Source organism: Eulemur rufifrons, chromosome 16, assembly GCF_041146395.1.
Source record: "Eulemur rufifrons isolate Redbay chromosome 16, OSU_ERuf_1, whole genome shotgun sequence".
NCBI lineage: Eukaryota > Metazoa > Chordata > Mammalia > Primates > Lemuridae > Eulemur > Eulemur rufifrons.
Genome location: NC_090998.1, coordinates 16,459,373 through 16,484,527, shown reverse-complemented (window position 1 = coordinate 16,484,527; position 25,155 = coordinate 16,459,373). Strand labels below are relative to the sequence as shown.

Sequence of the window (25,155 nt, the reverse complement as noted above, 5' to 3'; positions counted from 1 at the left end):
TCTGCCAGCATTTTGATTTCAGCTTGAAAAGATCCTCAGCTAAGAACCCAGTTTAGCTATGCCCAGAATTCTGACATAGACAACTGTAAGATAATAAATGTATATTTTTTAAGCTGCTAAGATTGTGGTAATTTGTTACACAGCAATAGAAAAGTAATATGATCTGTATTGAACATAAAAAGAGCTTTAAAATTTAGTAGCAATCAAATATAAAACATAGAAATAAGCTAGAAAAGAAAGCTTGCAGTCATTCTTCTCTGAAGTACAATACACACACAGTGGGAAAAGTCAACAACTCATGTTTCAAACAATGAAAACTGACTATATCAGCTGACATTTGAAATTCCAGTGGAACTTTATTTCTATTCTCCATGGAGAATTAGGATATACACTCTCTCTCTCTCTCTCTCTCTCACACACACACACACACCATGGAGTTCTACTCACCCACAAAAAAAAAAAAAAAAAAAAAAAAACAATGGTGATGTAGCGCCTCTTGTATTATCCTGGATACAGCTGGAGCCCATTGTACTAAGTATCACAAGAATGAAAAAACAAGCACCACATCTACTCATCATCAAATTGGTATAACACTCATGTGCACATATAGTAGTAACATTCATCAGGTGTCAGGCAGGTGGGAGGGGGGAGGAGGAGATGGATATATTGACATCTAATGGGTGCAGTGTACAATTTCTGGGGGATGGACATGCTTGAAGCTCTGACTTGGGTAGAGCAAAGGCAATATATGCAACCTAAACATTTGTACCCCCATAATATGCTGAAATTAAAAAAATAATTAATTAATTCAAAAAAATAATGCATCACACTGATTTCATATATTTGGTATAATAGAATGAAGGGAAAAATGGAGAATTATGAGTATCCTGGCAGATGATGATCTCTACTGGAGTCAGTTGAAATAGAGACTAAACTAGTTCACCCACATACAATTTTCTATCATTAGAAACTTTGGTAAAAATAGAAATAACCCTAACTAGCTTAGAACATGGCCCTAATTTTTCCTATGAACATAGATAATCAAGGAATATGTCACCTCAGAAGAGAAATACTTATCAAAAGGAACTAGCATAGTATTTATACAAAAATACAATTTAAAAACAAAGAAGGAAATGGAACATAAAAGAAAACAAATATGGCAGTGGGGAAGACTACTTTTGCCACTGATCATGGAGACTATGAAAAACCCTACATATTTATGCTCAAATACTTGCATATAATAAGAACACAAGGTAGATTTCAGAGACACTAACAGTAAAAGATAAAACCTTAACTAGCTGTGCTCAGAAAAAAAATAATAAAGATAAACATTAAATAAATTATAGTTTCCACTTTTTATTGAGATATACAAAGTCAAAAGAACATTGCTTCTGGTTTAATAATTATAAAAATCCAGAAAATTTGAAAAATTATGACTGTTCTGGATTCCATTAGAGTGCTGAGGTAATAAATAAATTCAGTTTAATTGAATTTAAAAGAGTGACATGTCCCTCTGAGAATATGCAGGACTTTAGAATGAAGAGTTTCACATTTTTCAGTGTTCAGGAAGAAGAGATAAGTCATAAATACAGGAATAAATCTCTCAAAATATTAATAATTTTTAAAAATCCTAACGTATGCTAGAGTAGCAGTTATGACTTTCTGGACTTCCCCTTCACATTAAAATTTTAGATGTACTTACCAGCTATTTTGAGCCTCCACTGGTAGTCACAAGAAATAATGTGAGTAGAGCAAAAGATCTGAGAGCACCTTTTCTTTCTATCACAAAGGCATAAAACCCTATGAACTTCCCAGACTGCCTTCAAAAGAAATAAAGACTTAACCAACTGGGAGAGGAGCATGAAAGGAATCTACTCCTCATACTAGACCAAAGTCTCTTGCACTAGGGAAGAGATAAAGCAAATTCCATTGGACATTAGGGGAAGGGAGAACAAACCACTTAAGGCAAGGATTATACAGTAAAACAAAGTAGATCATTATTATCACTGGGGAATGGAAAATAAATTTGTTCTTTTCAAATATCTTTCCCCTAATGATAAAAGGCAAAGTCAGATTTCCATGGAAAAAGGGAAAACAAAACAAAACAAAACCTGAAAAGACTGTACCCACAGGCAGGTAAAAGAACAAAAAAAACATTCCCTCAGCTTCCTCAACCATAAATTTCAAACCAAATGACAGGCAAGAGCAGACCATCTCTGGGGAGAAGATGAATTTGAAGATAGTCAGTGCTGAGGTACAAATCTGAAGCATCTGCTAAAATCTGATGGTGGAAGAGGAACACTAAGAAAAAAAATCCATTATTCCAGGCCCCATACTAAACAGGAGATAACATCAGCTCACCATATGAGTAAGTTTATGTCCATAGTGCACTAAAGGCAAATACAGCAAAAAGAATAAGAAAACTTAATTTAACTATTGAATAAACTGACTCTCCCCCAATAATGACATGCTGATAAAAAAGGCACTTGGTTTATAAATTATAAAATTATATTGGTTTAAATTATATGTATCTCAGTATCTACTCTTCTTTTAATGTAACAATTAGCATTAGTAAAAAGTTACAAGACCTACAAAAAGCCAAAGGGAAAAACAAGTCTGCTACCAAGAGATAAAGCAGTCAACAGAATCAGACTCAGAGAATACTCAGTTGCTGAAACTATGAGATAAGGAGCTAATTTAAATAAGTTAAACCATCTAATGGAACAAGCAGACAACATGCACAAAGCTATAGAGAATTTGAGCAAAAGGAGGTAAACTAAAATATAGAGTCAAATGAAAATACTTAAAACTTTAAATATAAAAACATGGTGTCAGAGATAAGATATTTTAAAAAGCTAATCATCAGAATGGACCCAGCAGAGAATATAATGGTGGACTTGAAGATCAATGGAAAGTACCCAAACTGAAAGGCAAAGATAAAAAGTAATGGAAAGAAAAAAAAAAAATTTCAGAGTTGCTGTATGTATCAAATGGTCTACCATTCATGTAACTGGCATCTCAGCAATGAAAAGAAAATAGAAAAAAAGAAGTTGAAGATAAAATAGCTTAGAATTTCCCATAATTACTTAAAAACAGCAAACCACAGATTTAAGAAACTCAAAGAACCTAAAAGAGGAAAAGAAAAAAAAAAAAAAAAAAACAACTACAGAACATCTTAGTCAAACTGTTGGAAACCAAAGACAAAGAAGAAATCTTGAAGACCTCCAAATTAAAAAGAAGTAATATATAGAGAGGTGAAAATATAAGATTTATAGTATATTTCTCATCAGAAACTATGCAGGCCAGAAGACAATAGTAAAATCTTTGAAGTATTGAAAGACAAAATAAACTTGCAACCTAAAACTCTACATCTAGCAAAAATATATTTCAAAAGGAAAAAGAAAAACTTTGTAAGACAAACAAGAGCTAAAAAATTAATTACCAGAACATCTGTACCACAAGAAATAATAAAGAAAGATCTTCAGAAAGAAGGTTTATAGTAACAAACGGTTACACAAAAAATAAAGATTACCGGAAGTGTTAAAAATGTGAATATATAAATAAAGGACATGCTTAAGTCTTTCTCCTATGTGTAAAAAATGATTGTACAAAGTAAAAATTCTAACAATGATTTTTGGTTTTATGATAAATGTAGTAGACTGTATAATACATGACAACAAAAATGCAAAATATGGGACAGATGACATGAAAATATTGTAAAATACTGGCACTGTATGTGAAGTGGCATAATAATAAAAAATTTTAATGATATATAACAAATTAACCAATAGTGGAGATAAAAGAGAATTATAAAAAGATATTTACTCCAAATTAGGCAAAAAAATCAAAAAAAATCAAACTGAACAAAGAACAAAGGAGAAAATTAAACAACAAAGCAAGATATTTGGACATATTAATAACTACATTAAATGTAAATGGATGAAACATAAAAATTCTACAGCAGAGATGATCAGATTGGATAAATGGCAATAGCAAACTATGTGCTGCTTACCAAAAAAGCTACTTAAGTTTAAACACATAAGTAGAATGAAAACAAAAGAATGAAATTAGCTATATTATGAAAACGGTAGTTATAAGCTGAGGTTGCTATATTCCTATGAAGCAAAGGAGACTTCAAACAGGCATATAACATAACCATACGAGAGCTAATTCATCAAAAACAACAAAATATTCCAATGTATTCATGTAATCATAACTTCAAAATATAAAACAGTAAACGTTTTTGAATTAAAAAAAAATTCAACATTCCTCCCACCATAATTTATAGAACAAATAGAAACAAAAATAAGAAGAGTGAACAAATTTTATCAACGTTTTAAATCCACTTGATGTAATTGATATTTATAAATCACTCTACCAACAATAGCAGAATATACATTCTTTCCAATTGCTCATAAACATTCACTAAGATAGACCATATTCTGTGCTGAGAAGCAAATTTCACATAATCTAAAAGAATTAAAATAATACAAACTTTATTATCTGAGTATAAAGAAATTATTTTTTTTGACAGAGTCTCACTCTGTTGCCCGGGCTAGAGTGCCGTGGCATCCGCCTAGCTCACAGCAACCTCCAACTCTTGGGTTCAAGTGATCCTACTGCCTCAGCCTCCCTAGTGGCTGGGACTACAGGTATGCACCACCATGCCCGGCTAATTTCTTCTATTTTTAGTTGTTTGGCTAATTTCTTTCTATTTTTAGTAGAGACAGGGTCTTGCTTTTGCTCAGGCTGGTCTCGAACTCCTGAGCTCAAGCAATCCTCCTGCCTTGGCCTCCCAGAGTGCTAGGATTACAGGCACGAGCCACCGTGCCTGGCCACAGTATAAAGAAATTAAACTTAAAATTATTTTTAAAAAATATAAAAAGTACTTACCTATTTGAAAATTAAACTGTACTTTCCTAAATAATCCATGGATCAAGGGGAAAAAACTAAAAACAAATCAGAAAACATTTTAAGTTAAATTAAAATTCAATAGTTCAAGATTGTGAGATGCAGCTAAACGAATGTTTGAAAAAAATTATTATCAGTAAAAAGTTAGCATGGTCTCAAATCAGTCGTCAAAGTTTCCAACTCAAGAAACCAAAAAAAAAAAAAAGAATAGATTAAATTTTAAGTAATGAGAAGGAAAGAAAAAATAAAGAGCAGAAATTAGTGAAATAAAACCCATAAAACGAATAGAGAAAAATTAATGAAACCAATACCAGTTATATGAATAGGTAGAGAAGTTCATTCTCTCTACAGAATAATCAGGAAAAAGAGAAACACAAACTTCCAGTGTCAAGAATTAAAGAGGGGGCATCACTACAGACTTGAGACATTAAGAGGTAAAACAGAATATTATGGAAAATTTTAAGCCAATAAATTTGATAACGTAGATGAAATGGGCAAAACTTTTGAGACATAGTCTACCAAATTTACTTAAAAATAACTGGATAACCCAACTAGTTCTTTATTGAAGAAACTGAATTGATAGTCGAAATGTGTTTCCCACACAGAAAAACTCTAACGCTGTTGGCTTACCTAGGAAATTTTAAGAAATCTTTAAGGAAGAAGTCATACAAATTCTTCACAAACTTTTCCAAAATATAGAGGAAAAGAAAATAACACTAAACTCATTTTATGAATCTGATATTAACCTGGTACTATAACTAGAAAAAGACATTGCTGAAAATATTTGAACAATATCCATTAAGAACATAGGTTCTTACAACCTTAACAACATTTTAAATCAAATCTAGCTATATATAAAAATATAACACATCATGAACAAGTGAGATTTAATCCAGAGAATGTTAAGTTAGTTCAACATTTAAAAATAAATTGTGATTGTTGATCTGGGGTGTTTAACTTGACGGGGACTGGATTAAGGGATACTCAGCTGGTAAAGCCCTGTTTCTTCTCAATTTTTCAGTAGGCATTGAGCCCATTCCTCTTCTGCTGAAAGGGAAACCCAGGTGATTTGGGTTTTGATTAGAATGATTGGGATGCCCCAGGTGTGTCTGAGAGAATATTTTCAGAGATTGGATGTGGGTTGGTGGACTAAGTAGACGAAAATCCCCAACTGGGGGCTTGAATGGAAGAAAAAGGCAGAGAAAGGGTAAATTCTTGCTCTCTTTTTTTCTGGAGCCAGAGTGCCCTTCTTCTCCTGTCCTTGGATGTCAGAACTCTAGGTTCTCTGACCTTTGGACTCCAGGACTTGTGCCAGTGGCCCCCTGGGTTCTTGGGGCTTCAGACTTAGAGTTACCCCATCAGCTTCATTGGTTTTAAGGCATTTAGACTTGGACTAAACCATGCTACCATCTTCCCTGGTTCTCGAGCTTGAAGATGGTCTAGTGTGGGACTGCTTGGTCTCTGTAATTGAGTGAGTCAATTCCCCTAGAAAATTCCTTCTGATATATCTCTCTAAATATATCTTTTATTAGTTCTGTCCATCTAGAGGACTCTATAACATAAATAGATGCAATTCACCATGCGAACAGAATTTTTTTAAAAATTTATTTTAGTAAAGGCAGAAATAATATTTGAAAAAAATTAATATTTATTCATGATAAGAAAATCTCTCAGGGCACTAGGAATAGAAGAAAACTCCCTTACTCTGATAAAGAACATCAGGACCAAAACTACCACTAATATGACACTTAATAGTAAAATACTCAATGCATTATTTCTAACATCAGGAAAAAAGATACGTTTGTTCTAAATTTTATTCAACATTGTACTCAAACCCTGGCTAAAAAATTTTAACTATAACTTTAATTTTGAAATAAACTATTAAGTTTTTCTAGTTCTTTTTGACTGAGTTTAATAGGGTACGTTTTGTAAGGAATTTATCCATTATGTCTAAGTTAATAAATAGAGAGAAGAAGCTAAAAAACAAACAGATTAAAATGAAATAAATAAGACTATCTATATTTGTGTATGTCATGATTGCCAAATAGAAATTCCAAAAGATTAAAGAATATATTGACACTAACAATTCTGTATACCAAAGTCACAGGAAAAAGTCAATATTAAAAATAAATAATATTTCTACATAGTAGCACAAAACAAATAATTAAAATTAAAAATTATATGGATAATTTAAATTTTAATTAAAAATCACAAGGTGCTTATAGATACATTTAACGAAATATGTATAAGACCGGCATACTGAAAACTACAAAATATTTCTGGAAGAAATTAAAGAACTACATAAATGCAGAGATGTATGGTACATATAGATCAGAAGACTCAATATCACTAAATTGTTAATTCTTCTCAAATTAATCTCTAGATTCCAGGTAAACCTAATCAAAATTCCAGTGGAATTTTGTTATTCTTATTTTTCTTGTTGCTGTTATTGTTGTTGAAAATGAGAAAGCACAAATAAAGGCTTGGTGGAAAGCATTAATTATATTTAAATATATGGATAAATTTACAAAAGAAAATGCCTACAAGGTGGCATTACAAAGATAGCAGAGTAGGAGATACCAGCCTTTATATCCCCCAAACAAGAAAAAACAAATATACATGGCTCTCCTCCAACCACAATATCCCTGAGAGTGCTCAGGGCCCATTAAAGAAGCTAAAGCAACACAGAACAGCAAAACAAAAATAACAACGTGAAAAGGATCACTGGTGGGGTCAGCATCCCTGAGAACCCAGAAGATGGTTAGGAACAAAGAAGAAAGGTAGAGGTGTATCAGTATCAGCCATGTGGCAGGAACCCCAGTGTTTCCAGTGTCCTGTTCCACAGCAGATGCTAGCATTTTGCCATAGAGGTAACCAATGGCCATTCCTGCTGGGAAAATCTAGAGAAAAAGATATGACTTAATACTAAACACACACAAAGCAGCCACTCTTGAACTGCTTCAGAAAAGGAGCCAGCACCTTTGCCAACATTGTACATCCCTTAACTTCACAGTGCCCACCATCTAGATCCAGCCTCTGTGGCTGTCCTAGGCCTGCCCACATCTCAAAACAGCAGAGCCAGCACCATAGCTAGCTACCTTGCACATCAGACCCCTGAGCCAAGTTCTAACTACATGTGCCTGTACTTGGAGGACCAGCTCCACCACCATAAAGAACTAGGTTTTGCCCTTACTCAAGGGCCATTGTAACTCTGAACATATCTGTGCTCCTGTTCTCTGCCTCATGGCTGCTTTACAAGCATCCCCCCTCACATACTATTACCAAATGCCACAGTGGGGGCACCCATGCCCCAAGTACCACTGCCATTAGTAGCCACTGCACAGGTGCCACTCATCAGACACCCGTTCTACTGCCACTGCAAGCAGGCTTACAAGCCAAATCCAATGCCAAAAGGGATCCCCTGAGCCACACTTCCTTGATGGGAAAAACACAGATTGGGAAGACCTTAGTAGGCATGGTCACAAAAGATCCCAACAACCTTTACTGCCATTGCAAACATCCACAGTGCTGTCTTCTGAGAATCTCTGCAATCCTCAGCAAAACTGACCTCAACTGACAGAGCTGCACAGAGACTATACAGCTGTGCTCTCACTGGTGCCAGAACCACAACATACCACATAGCAAGGACCTGCCCACCTTCCTAGAGAGAAAGATCTTTTCACAGGAAAACCAGCTCATACATTCTGTAGGAGATGTCTGTTTCACTAAATGCACAGATATCAACATAAGGCAAAAGAAATATGAAAAAACAGAGAAATATATGACACCATGAAAAGAACACATTAATTGCCCAATAGATGATTCTGAAGAAATTGAGATATAAAAACTGCCTGACAAAGAGTTTAAAATAATTATTTTAAGGATGCTCAGCATCCTTTAAGAAAATACAGAGAAACAATTCAATGATATCAGGAAAATGATAAATGACCAGAAGACTTAAAAGAGAGATGGAAAAAAACAGAAATTCTGAAGCTAAAAAATAACAATAAATAAAATGAAAAAAACTATAGAGAATATCAACAGCAGAACTGATCAAGCATAAGAATCTGTGAACTCAAGAAAGGTTATGTGAAATTACACAATCAGTGGACAAAATAGAAAAAGGAAGTAAAAGAAATGGAGAAAGCCAATAGGATTACTGGGACAGTATTAAAAGAACAAATATTCAGATGATATAAGTTCATGAAGGAGAAGAGAGAGACAAAAGAGGCAGAAAGCTTATTTACAGAAATAATAGAAAATTTTCCAACTTTGGGGACATATATAAATATCCAGGTACAACACATGAAGGTAAAATTTCTCTAATCAGATTCAATTCAACCAAACCTACACCAAGGCATAAACAAACTACTATAATTCAAAGACAAAGAAAGTCTTCTTAAAGCAGCACTAAAAAGAAGCAAATCACATATAAGAGAATTCCAGTAAAGCCAGCAGCATACATCTCAGCAGAAACATCATAGGCCAGGAGAGAATTAGATGATATACTCAGTGCAGAATGAAAACAAGACAAAACAAAACAGAACAAAACCAAAAATTAAAAAAAAAAAAAAACACTGCCAAATAAGAATACTTGACCTGTTATCAGTCCTTTATCTGATGTGCAGTATGTGAAAATTTTTTCCCATTCTGTAGGTTGTCTGTTTATTCTCGTGTCTGTTTCTTTGGCTGTGCAGAAGCTTTTTAACTTAATCAGGTCCCATTCATTTATTTTTGTTTTGCTGTGATTGCCTTAGGGGTCTTCTACATAAATTCTTTGCCTAGGCCAATGTCTGTAAGAGTCTTTCCTACATTTTCTTCTAGAATTCTAATAGTTTCACACCTAAGGTTTAAGTCTGTTATCCACCGTGATTTGATTTTTGTGAGAGGTGAAAGCTGTGGGTCCTGTTTCAGTCTTCTACATGTGGATATCCAATTTTCCCAGCACCATTTATTGAATAAGGATTCTTGTCCCCAGCGTATGTTTTTGTCTGCTTTGTCAAAGATTAGATGGCTATATGAGGATGGTTTTATATTTGGATTTTCTGTTCTGTTCCACTGGTCTGTGTCCCTGCACTTGTGCCAATACCAAGCAGTTTTAAGAACCATAGCCTTGTAGTATAGTTTGAAGTCTGGCAAATTAATACCTCCCATTTTGTTTTTATTGCTTAAAATTGCTTTTGCTATACGGGGTCTTCTCTGATTCCATACAAAGTGTATAATTATTTTTTCTATATCTGTGAAATATGATGTTGGTAATTTAATAGGGATTGCATTGAATCTGTAGATCACTTTGGGTAGTATAGACATTTTAACAATGTTGATTCTTCCAATCCACGAGCATAGTATGGTTTTCCACCTATTTACGTGCTCTGCAATTTCCTTCCTCAGTGTTTCATAGTTCTCCCTATAGAGGTCCTTTACACATCAGATAAAGGACTGATAACAAGAATCTATTTAGAACTCAGGAAAATCAGCAAGAAAAAATCAAACAACCCTATCAAAAAGTGGGCAAACGACATGAATAGAAATTTTTCAAAAGAAGATATGAGAATGGCTAACAAACATATGAAAAAATGCTCAACATCCCTAATCATCAGGGAAATGAAAATCAAAATCACAATGAGATATCACTTAACTCCAGCGAGAATGACCTTTATCAAAAAGTCCCAAAACAACACATGTTGGCATGGATGTGGAGAGACAGGAACACTCATACACTGCTGGTGGGACTGCAACTAGTGCAACCGCTGTGGAAAGCATTATGGAGATTCCTTAAACAGATTCAAGTAGACCTACCATTCGATCCAGCAATCCCATTATTGGGCATCTACCCAAAGGAACAAAAGTCATTCTATGACAAAGACATCTGTACCCGAATGTTTATAGCAGCAAAATTCACAATTGCAAAGATGTGGAAACAATCCAAATGCCCATCAATTCATGAATGGATTAGGAAATTGTGGTATCTGTATATCATGGAGTATTACTCAGCTATAAGAAATAACGGTGATATAGAATCCCTTTTGTTCTCCTGGAGAGAGTTGGAACCCATTCTATTAAGTGAATTATCCCAAGAATGGAAAAACAAGCACCACATGTACTCACCAGCAAATTGGTTTCCCTGATCATCACCTAAATGCACATTTGGGAATGACACAAATTGGATATCAGACTGAGGTGGGAGGAGGGGGGAGGGGATGGGTGTATACCTACATGATGAGTGTGTTGCGCGCTCCATCTGGGGAATGGTCACACTTGAATGTGCTGACTCAGGGGGATGGGGGGTTGGGGGAGGGGATGGGGTATAGCTACATGATGAGTGCAATGCGCACTGTCTAGGGAATGGACATGCTTGAAGCTCTGACTCAGGGGGATGGGCGGTACATGGGCAATATATATAACCTGAACTTTTGAACCCCCATAATAAGCTGAAATAAAAAAAAAAAAGAATACTTGACCTGGTGAAGCTGTTCTTTAGAAATGGAGGAGATGTAAGGACTTTCCTAGGCAAACATAAGCTGAGGGAGCTCATCACCACCAAATTTGTCTCATATACATACAAAAAAATGCTAAAGTGAGTCTAAACAGAATTTTTTAAAGCTAAAAGGCAGGACGCTAATTAATAATACAAAAATATATGAAAGTAGAAAACTCACTGGTAAAAGTACACAGTCAAATTCAGAATATACCAGTACTACAATGGTAATTACATGTCACTGCAATGGTGATATGTAAATCACTTGTATCTTTATATAAAGGATTAAAACACAAAACTGACCAGAAATAGTGGCTCATGCCTGTCATCCTAGAACTTTAGGAGGCCAAGGCAGGGGATTCCTTGAGACCAGGAATTTGATACCAGCCTGGGCAACATAGCAAGATCTTGTCTCTACAAAAAATAAAAGAAATTAGCCAGGTATGGTAGTGCATGCCTGCTTTCCTAGCTGCTAGGGAGGCTGAGGTAGGAGGATCATTTGAGCCCAAGAGTTTGAGGCTGCAGTAAGCTGTAATCATGCCACTTCACTCCAGCCTGGGCCACAGAACAAGACCCCATATCTAAAATAAAATTAGAAATAGAAATAAAATAAATAGAAGACACAACTTTTAAAATAATAGCAACAATAATTTTTAAGGGGTACAAAATATAAAAAGCTGTAAACTGTGGCATCAAAAACATAAAATGTTGGGGAGGGAGTAAAAGCATGGAGTGTTTTTAAGTGATCACAGTGAAGTTATCAGCTTAAAATAGCTTATTATAAATGTAAGATGTTTTATGTAAGTCTCATGGTAACACAAAGCAAAAACCTATAGCAGATAAATAAAAGATAAAAGGAAGAAATCAAAGCATACCACTAGAGAAAATATTCTAATCACACACAAAAAAAGGATAGCAAGAGTGGACAAAAAAAAAAAAAATCTACTAAAAAACAAGAAACCAATTAATAGAATGGCAATAGTAAGTCCTTACATATCAATAATTACCTTTAATGCAAATGGATTATATTCTTCAATTGAAAGATCTAGAGTGACTAAATTAAATTTAAAAAAAACACAAGACTTAACTACATGCTGCCTACAAGAAATTCACTTCACCTTTAACGAAATACATAGGTTAAAAGGGAGAGGATGCAAAAAGATATTTCCTGCAAATGGTAACCAAACGAGAACAGGGGTATATATACTTATATATAAAATGGTCTTTAAGTCAAACCCTATATAATTAAACAAAGGAGGATAGTATATAATGACAAAGAGATCATTTCATCAAGAAAATATCACAATTGTCAATGTGTATGCACTTGATATGAGAGCAACCAAATATGGAGAACAAATATTAATAGATCTCAAAAAAGAGATAGACTGCAATATAACAATAGTAAGAGAGTTCAATACCCTACTTTCAACAGTGAACACATTATAGATAGAAAAATCAATGAGGAAACATTGAACTTGGATTACACTCTAGACCAATGAACTTAACAGACATAGACAGAATATTCCATCCAACCACAGTGAAATACACATTTTTCTCAAGTACATATAGAACACTCTCTGGGATAGATAATATGTCAGGCCACAAAACAAGTCTTAATAAATTTAAGAAAATTTAAATCACATCAAGTATCTTTTCTGATCACAATGCTATGAAACTAGAAATCAATAATAAGAAGCATTTTGGAAAATTCACAAATGTGTAGAAATTAAACAACCTGCTCCTTAAAAACCAATGAGTCAAAGAAGAAATTAAAAAGAAAATTAAAAAATATCTTGAGACACATGAAAATGCAATACACCAAAACTTATGAGATGCAGCAAAAGCGATTCGAAAAGGGAAGTTTATAGGAATAAGTGCCAGAAAGAAAGAAAGAATCCCAAATAACCTAATGTTACACCTTAAGGAACTAGAAAAAAAAAAAAAAAGCCCAAACTTAGTAGAAGAATGGAAATAATAAAAGAGGAGAAATAAATGAAATAGACACTAGAGAAACAATAGAAAATATCAATACAACTAAAAGTTGATCTTTGAAAAGATAAACAAAATTGACAAACCTTTAGCTAGACAAAGAAAAGATAGAGAAGACCCAAATAAATAAAATTAGACACGGAAAAAAAGGCGTTACAGCTGATACCACAGAAATACAGCAGATCATAAAACACTACTATAAACAATTTATAAACCAAAAACATTAGATAACCTAGAAGAAATGGATAAATTACTGGACATGTACAACCTACCAAGACACAGTCAGGAAGAAATAGAAAACTTAGACAGACTAAAAAAAAAAAGTCCCCCATCAAAGGAAAGCTCAAATCCTAACTGAATTCTACCAAATATTTTTTTTAAAAGAACTAATAGTAATTCTTCTCGAACTTGCAAAAAATTGAAGAGGATAGATTATTTTCAAATTCATTTTAGTGGCCATTATCACCCTGACACCAGAGCCAGATGAGAACACTCTAAGAAAAGATAATTACAGGGTAATATCCTTGGGCACGTAGATACAAATATCCACAATAAAATACTAGCAAACAGAATTCAACAGCACACTAAGAGGATAATTCACCATTATCAAGTGGGATTTAGCCCTGGGATGCAAGAATGGTTCAATATTAGCAAATCAATAAATATAATATACCATAGTAACAGAATGAAAGACAAAAACCATGTGATCACCTCAACAGATGCAGAAAAGCTATTCCACAAAATTCAACATCCTTTCATGATACAGTACTGGAAGTCCTAACCAGAGCAATTAGGCAAGAAAGAGTAATGAAGGCATTCAGATTGGAAAGGAATAAGTTAAACAGTCTCTGTTTATAGTTATATACCATCATATGACATGATGATATATATAGAAAACCCTACAGACGTCACTAAAAACTGTTAAAAGTAAGAAAAAAATTCAGTAAAGTTTCAGGATACAAAATCAAATCACAAATATCATATTGTTTCTATGCACTAACAACAAACTATCCAAAAAAGAAATTAATAAAACAACCACATTTACAATAGCCACAAAAAAAGTAAAATACTGAGAAAAAATGTAACCAAGTCAGTGAAAAATCTGTATACTGTAAACTATAAAACACTGGTAAAAGAAATTAAAGACACAAATAATTGAAAATATATTCTGTGTTCACAGATTAGAAGAATTAATGTTATTAAGAAATTACCCAAAATTATCTACATATTCAATGCAATCCCTAACAAAAGTCCAATGATATTATTCACATAAATATAAAAAACAATCCTAAAGTATATATGGAACCACAAAATACCCCCAACATCCAAATCAATCTTGAGCAAAAAGAACAATGCCAGAGGCATCAAACTACTTGATTTAAAATCTGCAACAAAAATATAGTAATCAAAACAGCATGACACTGGCATGAAAACAGACACTTAGACCAATGGCACAGAATAGCAAGACCAGAAATAAACCAAAGCAGCTACTGGCAATTGATTTTTGACAAAGATGCCAAGAATACACAGTTGGGAAAGGACAATATCTTCAATAAATGGTGCTCGGAAAACTCATTAACCACATGCAGAAGAATGAAATTAGACTTTTACTCACATTATGTATAACAATCAACTCAAAATGGATTAAAAACTTAAAAGTAAGGCCTTTTAAACAGTAAAACTTCTAAAAGAAAACTGAAGAAAAAGCTCCAAGACATTTGTCTGGCCAATAATTTTTTGGATGTGACCCCGAAAGCCCAGGCAACAAAAGCACAAATAGACAAATGGGATTACATCAAACTAAAGAGCTTCTGCAAAGCAAAAGAAATAATCAACAGAGTGAAGAGACAGCTTGCAAAATGGCAAAGTATATTTCCACACCATGCATCTGACAAGGGGTTAATATCCAAAATAAATAAGAGACAGAAACAGTTCAAAAGCAAGAAAACAAATTGATTTAAATAAAATGAGTGAAGGATCTAAGTAGACATTTTTCCAAGGAAGACATAAAATAGTCAACCATGTCATGAAAAGATGTTCAGCATCACTAATCATCAGTGAAATACAAATTAAAACTTCAATTAAGTATCACCTTACACCTGTTAGAATGTCTATTATCAAAAAGACAAAAGATAACAAGTGTTGGTGAGGATGTGGAGAAAGGGGGACTCCGGTACACTGTTGGTAGGAATGAAAATTGGTACAGCCCTTTGAAAAACGGAATGAAGCTTCCTCAAGAAAACTAAAACTAGAACTACCATATGATCCAGCAATCCCCTTCTGGGTATATATCCAAAGGATGTGAAATCAGTATGTTGAAGAGATACCAGCACTCTGATGTTCAATGCAGTATTATTGACAATAGCCAAAACATGGAATCAACTTAAGTGTCCATTCATGGATAAATGGATAAAGAAAATGTGGCATACATACACAATGGAATACTGTTTAGTGCTGCCAAAGAAAAAAAGAAGGAAATCTTGTCATCTGCAACAACATGGATGAACCTGGAGAACATTATGTTGAGTGAAATAAGTGCAGAAAGACAAATAGGCATGTATCACATGACAAAAGTTTCAGTCAATCATGAACCACATATATGATGGTGGTGCCATAAGATTATAATACCCTATTTTTCCTTTGCCTTTTCTACATTCAGATACACAAATACTTACCATTGTGTTTCAGTTGCCTACAGTATTCAGTACAGTAGCATGCTGTACAGGTTTGTAGCGTAGGAGCAATAGGCTATCTCATACAGTAAGCAGTATCATCTAGGGTTGCGGAAGCACACTCTATGGTGTGTGTACAATAAAATCGCCTAACAGCACATTTCTCAGAATGTGTGCACATTGCTAAGCGACACACCACATGTGCCACATGACCTCGCTTACATGTGAAATCTAAAAAAGTGCAACTTAGAGAAGAAAATGGTGGCTACCATATTCTTGGGGGTGGGAGGATTGATGAGATGTTAGTCAAAGGATGCAAAACTTTATAACTATACTTAATAACAAAATATTGTATATTTGAACATTGTTAAGACAGTGGACTTAAGTTCTTCTCACCACCAAAAAACAGTAAGTTGGTGAGGTAATACATTTGTTATATAGCTCTATTTAGCCAATCCATAATGTATACATACATCAAAACATCATGTTGTACATCATAAATATATATGATTTTTACTTGTCAGGTTGAAAATCAATTTAAAAATAAAGATTAAAACCCTGAGAAAAATTATGTAGTAAAAATAGTCAACTATAAAAAATTGTGTAACAATAATTGAGAAGAAATTTATTCTATAGTTAAAAATCAAAATACATCATTCATAGATAAGAATAAAATAATAGTGTAAATGTATTCCATTACATAAAAGTAAAAACTTAGGAAAAAAACTGTAATCAGTAAAAATTAAGTTGTACAGGAAGGAAATTAAGTAAAAACATTGATTACATTTCTCTTCACTAGTAATACAATGAATACTATTAAAAAAGAAGAGTAAGCATATATAATCAGCTATATATGTACATATATGTACTGAAACAAAATATATACTGTGAAAATGATCACAAAAAATAAATAAAACAAAGAATATACAATATAACAAAGGAAATAAAATAACATAATAAAAAATATAACTGAAGATAGCACTAGAGAATTCAAACCAAAACCATCTGTGAAAGCAAACAAAATATTTTAATAGGGTATTGGTTATCTAAATTAAGTTGCATCCATGCAGTAAAATATATAAAGAATATATATAGCCATTGGAAAGAATGAGGCAGCTCTCTATATCCTGATGAGAATAGTCTTCAAGTAAAAATTATGAAGACTGGTGAGTCTGTTCAATTTTTTTTTAAATCACATATACACAGAGAGAATATCTGTGTAAAGATATAGTGGAAATAATTGAATTTTGATTTCCTTTGAAGATAAAATTTGGAAAAGAGTTGGGAGAGCTACTTTTCCCAGAGTATGTTTTTATATATTTTAAATTTTGTGCATGCATATATTTTATCTATTCAAATATAAATAACATCGTTTTAAATGAGTAAGTACGTCTTTCTACCTCAACACACGTTTCACTTCTTTCAGAGAATTTAGAAAAAAAAAAAAACTATTTGTTTTTATGTTCGTTGTTTATCAGGCTTGTGAGGGTGTAAGGTTTGTGTGAATTGGGACTAAGTATGTTCCCCATTGCACAGAACCTGGTCTGCAAATAGACCCTGGGTATGCACACTCTGAAAGAATGGATAGCTAAATGAATTAAAAGGTAGATGATTGAATCCACCAAGAGATAAAGAGTCAAGTAAGTTTTAAAAAGGTATTTATGCTAGTAAACAATCCAAGTTAAAATTAAAATGAAATATTTTGCCTATCTAATTTCAAAACACTATAATTATAGCATCCAACACTGTGGAAGTATGAATACAGGCACTTGCAAATATTGCCATGTTAGAAAAAGTGAGAAATATTCAGAGAAAAATTGAATTTAACATAAAGTTCTAAACAAAAAAGGATTGGCTAAAAGAATCGAGTATAACCCTACAATAAAATATTATGCTGCAAAGAAAACCTATTGTATAATAATATACGAAACAAAAAGTTCACATATTAATAACCAAACTATGTGTACTCTTGAACACAATTTTCAAAAGAAAAAAGCATGCACATGGAGACCCGCATACATTGAAAAAATAGTGCAAGTATATAAGGCAAGAATTTCAAAGTGGTTATATCTTTATGCTATGGCTATTTGTACATTTAGATATTTTCCTAATGTGCTATGGCTATTTGTACATTTAAATATTTTCCTAATTTCCTACAGTGAATGTATACAATTTTTTAAATTACAAAATATGTCACAGAAAGATTACATCTATGCATGGCCTAACATCTAAAAAGGAGAAAAGCTTGCTTCTAAACTGGCCAAAAAAAAAAAAAAAAAGTAATAAAATATAGTTTCTATTATGAGAACCGGCCATATAAAATAATGTTTTAAAGCATTTCTTTTCCATTTGGGGTGAGCAAAAAAGAACATTTCAGACTTGAAATGTGTTGGCATCTTGGTTAAATCTAAAGATCATGAGTTTGACTCATATCGTTCTGGATTCAAATAAAGCTACACTTCCCACCACAGCCCAGTCTGTCCTCCCTCTATGTACCAGGTTGTCTTTATGCAGATGAACAGTAATGCTACAAAGCTATCTGCAAGGATAAATTCCCTTTAACTTCTCCAAGTTTCAGTTTCCATATCCGAAGTGGTGATATCGGTGCCAACTCCAAAAGCATTTACCAAAAATAATGCTTACAGAAATGCCCAGAACACATTCATCCTAGTGAATGTATATATACCATACATGTACAAATTATAATTAACATAAACTGTCTATATGTAAATATAGACACAGATTGTGTGCCCATAAAAATCGAGACTTATTGCATACTAACAAATGGAAGCTACATTTTTATAAAGAGAGGATTAGATATGTTTTCAAGTGGAACCGAAAAGGCCAGTATATTTTCTATTTTACACAGACAATTTTAAGAGTAAACAGAAGGGGTTTACAAAATTTGATTTGTTAATATCATATAACTTATTTTCGGTTCAAAACTAGGTTTATTCTTTTAGGATGGGCAGAAATATGCAAGAAAGAAAGAAAGAAACAAAGCCAAGATTTAAGGAAAGATTCTGAAATAAAATATGCACACACAGACTTGAAACAATCTGGTCCTAGGGTAACAAAGTAACAGGTTTTTCTCCACGTTTCCCCAACCCCCCAGACAGGCACTGAATCCCAGTATGCAAACAAAAAGGACATATTGTAGAGGTGATTCATACAGCTGGGAAGACAAAAGGCTGTACCAGCCAAAGCCAACATTTAACAACGGCTATAATGGAAAACTTGTTTCTCTCTTTTTGAGGAAAAGTGGCATGTTTGAATAAGTGGCATATTCTTTAAAGTTTCCATTTTTAAACATTAACTAATATACCTCAAAATAACCACCAACTTTCCCTTTTTTTTATAGAAACCCAGTTTTTCATAAATATCTGTCTGTGCTTTCATCTACATATGTGCTGCTATCTTTCCATAAACTCAATCACAGTGTAATTTTGTCTGTATGGGTAAATGTAGAAAGGCTCTCAGATGGCTTAGAAGAAATAGAACAAAATTAGTTTGGAATTTTTTCCAAGTGGATTGTCACAATCTGTGCATGTTATTTCCCTTATCGTTACATTTAGGCAACATTCAGATTCCCTTTCCTCCTTTATTCATCTCCTATTTAAAATAAACAGGGGAGAAATTAAGTGGGTATAATCACCTCTAGATCCTTTATAAACGTTATGCAATAGCCAAGAGACCACAATGCTTGAATGGCTGTTATTGGTTTAAATTCGGCATGTGACAATGAAGCAATGTATCTTCCGCTGTGCGCAGGAAAATCTCAATCAAAGTTCCAAGTACGGATAAGCAGGGGAGAAATTTTCTTGCTATGCTGTGTTTTAACATTCCAGAATCTGGTCTCTGTCAAGATCATTCTTCAAAGGAACCTCCATTTTAACACAGCTGCCAATAGACTCCAAATATAGACATTAAACAGCTTGTTTATAGAAATGTGCTTAGTCTCATTTTTAAGGATGTTTATATTTGACAGGATAGTTATGTGTCATATTAAAACATTATTATTTGCTACTAAAAACAAATGTGAATTTCAAAAATCACAATAGAATTTATTTATTGCAAGTAGCTCCAAGGTAGTCTCCAAATGTGGAGGCTCTTTGAACTTTCTTTCACTGAAGATCATTCTAGTGAAAAGATGGCACCTAGGATCTAAGCATCATTTTCCCAACCAATGACAAAGTTGTCAGAAGTCTTTAAAGTAATTAGATTTAAAAGATGTTTCTAATTCTCTTAGATTTAATTAATTTCTCCCCATTGTGTGCCTCCTAAACCTTCCATTCACATTTTTATTGTGAATGTTTTCTAAAATAAATGCCAGTTACCCATTTACACTCTATTTTCTCTCTTACTGGCACTCTCCATGGGGCAATGGAACAGAGGTCTTGCCTCCCTCTCATCTATACCCACATTTCAAACACAGTGCCAGCTGGGCATGGTGGCACATGATTGTTGTCCAAGCTATTAGGAGTCTGAAGTGGGAGGATCACTTGAGGCCAGGAGTTCCAAACCAGACTGGGCAACATAGCCAGATTCAGTCTCTAAAATAAAGCAAAAAACAACAACAAAAAAAATAGTGCTGGAACCATCGTGGAAGTCAATAAATTATCTATCTATTGTATAGTAATGTGGCTTAGAGTCCACAGTCACAACTCATATAGAAAATCTTTCTTATACTGACTTTATGTTTTAATTTTTTTTTTAATTTTATTGGTATATGATAGTTGTACATGTTTTGGGGGTACATGTGATATTTTGGTACATGTATAGAATGTGTTATGATCAAATCAGGGTAATCAGAATGTCCATTGCCTCAAACACTTTTCTTTGTTTTGAGAACAATAGAATTCTTCTCTTCTAGTTATATCAAAATATAAAATAAATTATTAACTATAATTTCTCTGCTGTAATATCAAATACTGTTCCTTCTATCTAACTGTACTTTTGTACTGACTTTATTTCCATCAGGAACCTCCATATCTGTTAGGAAGTGGATGAATAATAACACCACCATTTCAGATTCAATATAACCTAGTCACTTCCAGGTTAATACAATTTTCTTGGGAAAAATGCTCGGCTTTTCAGATTTTCTCCACACACTCCCTACTCTTTCATCTTTCAGCAGATGGTATCTGACTTTAGAATAGACTTGCATAATGGCTGAGCATTGGAAGAGGTAGGTGAAATAAACAGGGCAAACAGGCAACAATGCTCCCATGAGATTATCCAGCACCCAGATCCCTTAGCACGTTTTACTAGTCTGCATGTTCAAAGCTTACTCAACACTACACCGTGCATGCTGTAGCAGATAACAAAGGAAAATAAGAATAGTAGAGAGCATGAAATTTTCTCTAAAGATACAACCTGGAAGTTGTATACATTATTTCGGTTTATATTCAATGGATTGGAACTTAGTTTCATGGATCATACTGATAGCAGAGTGAGAGTATTTACATTAATAACTACTATATAAGGAAGAAAGAAATATTTCCGATAAAATGGGTGAAAATAACATCTAACAAACGTTGTTTAGGCAGGGAGCATTAATGCACCTTGGAGAATTAGGTAAAGCATTTTAGAGCATGTCTTCCATAAAATGAACTAAATGGGTTATATTCAATAGATTTATTGAACATATTTATTGACTCTCAGCCATGTAAGTAATCAGAAGCTAGGTAATGGGAAGCAAAACTAGTACCTCTCCTAATGGCAGTTACTAATTCCTATTTTACTATAATTTTATTGCTTGACTAAAATGGAAATAAAATAGTAAACCCTGAGTATTTTGAGACACTTTTTAATGAGTTCAGAGTCCTGTGATACAATTAAAATAAAAATGCTGCTTAGTATACGGTACACTTTTAAATCAACAGGGTAATACTACGGAAAATTGCAAACCACTATTGAGAGGAAACTTAGTTTGAATTGAATCATTTATCTTTTGACTGTAAATATCTTTTGGCTGAAAACAATGAACAAGAGACTTCAGGTATGATGCAGGGGCTTAACTTTATCCAAGACCCTGAGCCCATTCATCTTCCCACTCTTCCTTTTTTCGTTGAATTTTTGTCTTCATACTATTGCCTAGTAGTCTCAGGTTGGGTTTCATGGGTCCCACATAGAATAATCCCATTCAAAGTCAGGAATCAGTATGGTGGAAAAAGGGGTCTTTTAGTCAATTGTTTCTTTTTATCATTAAAGGAAAAACTTACAGAGAGCATTTTAGAAGACCTAACATTTTACTTTCTTGACCAAAACTGCAGGAAAACTTAGGAAAATAAGCATCTTGAAAAGGAGATATTCCCATAACTAACTTAAATTGATAATGACTAAACTGACCCTTTGGAGTGGGTACCTTGGCACTCTAATTAAACCAAGGTTTACGTATTAAGTAGAGGGAGAATGTCTTTTGGGTAAGCAAATAATGGATTCTGTCATAGCCATGTAACCATTCAAAGCATGGCCTTTACCTGCCTTAATAATTCCTGTGCAACTTTAAGATTATCCCCAATCTTCTTTGTTTTCTCAGGCAATTCACTTCATCAGTGATTCCATCTCTCTCCTTAATAAACAATATTCCCTATTTACTGACTTTTCACTATCAGAATTATAAACATGATCTAGTCTCTTCCATAACAAAAATAAATAAATCTCATCTCCTGCCAATAATAGATTCTAGCTACCTTGCAACTTTTCTCTTTTCCTCCCTGACCAAATGTTTCTAAAGTGTAATTCTCACTCATTTCATGTACTTCCCTTTCACTTTCTAGTCCAAATTAGTCTGACCTTTGCTCTCACAACTACAACAAACCTTTTATTGCTAAAGTCAACAGTGGCCAATGGTCTGCTTATTTCAAATGAAATACACAATTTTCTGTCCTTATACAACCTGAGTACTGTGTGACATTTGATTCTGTTTACCACTCTTGCTAAAGTTCTGGGGTTTTTTTGACTTCTGAGCACTTACTCCTTATTAAGTTTACTCATCTTACTTTTCTGGCCACATCTTGGTCATTTTAATGATTTATGTCTTCTATTTGTATATCTCCTACATTGATGCAAGACACCAATATGAAAAAAATTCTCCACATTAAGGAACACATAGAAATGTAAACTGTCTTTATACTACGTTGCTATGTTATAAATAGTACACAGCTAATTATGTTAGACCATTAAATTACCCCATCAATGGTTGTAACTTTTAAGTGAACAGGAGAGTCACCTAAAAACAAATTTCCAGAAATATAGAAAACCAAGGTGCTAAAGAGACACCCTACTCCACTACATAGATAAACACTAAAAGAAATACAATGTAAAAAGTTGCTAAATATGAAGTCAAGCACAAAAATAAAGTAAAGGAAATCTTCAGGTTGGCACAACCAGCAACAACTGGAAAACTAAAAACCAGACCAAAAAACTCAAAGTGATTCAATAGTGGCTCACGAGTTCTTCAGTAATTCTTGAGGACAAAAATTCATCTTTTTTTTTTCCATGAGAAATTACTTCTAATTGGGGGACATAAAGTAAGGCTTCACAAGGGACATGGTACTTAACGATGAAGCATAAATAAAATTCATCTTTAAAAAAATTTTTTTTTTTTAAGATAGAGTCTCACTGTGTTGATTTCTCACTGTGTTGATCTCCAAGTAGTCTGGAACTCTTGGCCTCAAGCAGTCTTCCTGCCTTAGGCTCCCAAAGTGTTAAGATTACAAGTGTGAGCCACCACACCCCTCTAAGAGCTAAAATTTAACACCATTTTAAAGAAAGAGGATATGGTCTCTTATCTCTAGAAAGTGAAATGTTTAAACAAAATCATTTGAATATGGCTCAGATCCTTGAAGTGCTGCCCTAGCCATTATAAAAAAAAGAGAGAGACAAAAAAATCTGGCTACTGACCTGGAAAACTATTTTTAAAAATCTTGCTACATATTTAGGGCAAAAGAAAAGAAAGACCACCATAAGAAATATGGTATCAAGGCATATTGACACTCAAGTATGGAGACTAAATATGTATTATCAACATGATAATAGAAACACATTTTAGAAAATTAACATAACACTATTTGAGGATTATTGAAAACTCTAAATCTCTTATAAAAGCAAATATTTTCGCATCACGGTTTATACTGAACTTCTACAGACCTCTGCCAAGCTCACAAGAAAAAAATGAGAAATCTTAAATAAACCTCTTTGAAATCAATATATTTAATATAATACAAGAAATTTATTTCTTCAACTCTTCATTCATTTGACAAATATTTATCAGATGTCCACTATAAACCAGAAAGTCCTCAAGGCACAGCACATACAAAGGTAACTAGAGAATGAAGGGATAAAGATATAAAAGAAGGAAAAGAAATCATAGTGAGAAAACGAGATAGGAGTAGGACAGGAGAGTAAGACCCATAAAAGTGCAAAGTTAACAAATTACTCCTTGAAATTAAAAATTTAATGGACATGTGTTCATTTCAGGAGTACATTTACTAAAATTGGAACAATATAGAGAAAATTAGCTTGTCTCCTCTTCAAGGATGGCATGCAAATATGTGAATCTTTCTATATAATTTTTAACATCAATTCCTAAACCTGATAAAGATAGCACTAAAAAAGAAATATACAGAATAATTTCACTTATGAGTAGTGATGAAATAATCCCCAAAAAGATATCATCAAACATAATTCAACAACAAAACAAAAACATTTTAATATAAACAATTTAGGAATGCTAAGATGGTCCAGTATTAAATATTCTATTACAATAATTTATTATGCTAATATAACTAAGGAAAAAACTCATAAGAATGTCTCCAGAGATGATGAAAGGATTTATAGACAAAATTCAAAGCCCATAGCTAACACCCAAGACTGTCTTTCTTCAGGACCTGGGAGCCATCCCTTTGAAATATAATCAACATTCAATCAACTGAGAGACCTATCTCCCTGTCTCTGTGTAGGGTAGAAGCCCAGTTTCAGTGGGTGTCTACTTCCACGTTGTAAAGCTACCTCCTATGGGAAAGATAGGTAATTGGGTATGGCCAACTAGCAAACACAAATGGCCTACAATCCTCCCATTCCAGCTATTAGTAAACTCTC

At 33.5% G+C, this 25,155-nt stretch overlaps 1 non-coding gene across 1 annotated transcript; it reads left to right on the top strand.

Annotated features, from left to right (window-relative positions):
- Positions 1-24,521: 24,521 nt before the first annotated feature.
- On the top strand, positions 24,522-24,628 carry LOC138397728 (U6 spliceosomal RNA). Its single transcript, XR_011235852.1, has one exon. It is a non-coding gene; the product is annotated as a U6 spliceosomal RNA (small nuclear RNA).
- The last annotated feature ends 527 nt before the right edge of the window (positions 24,629-25,155 follow it).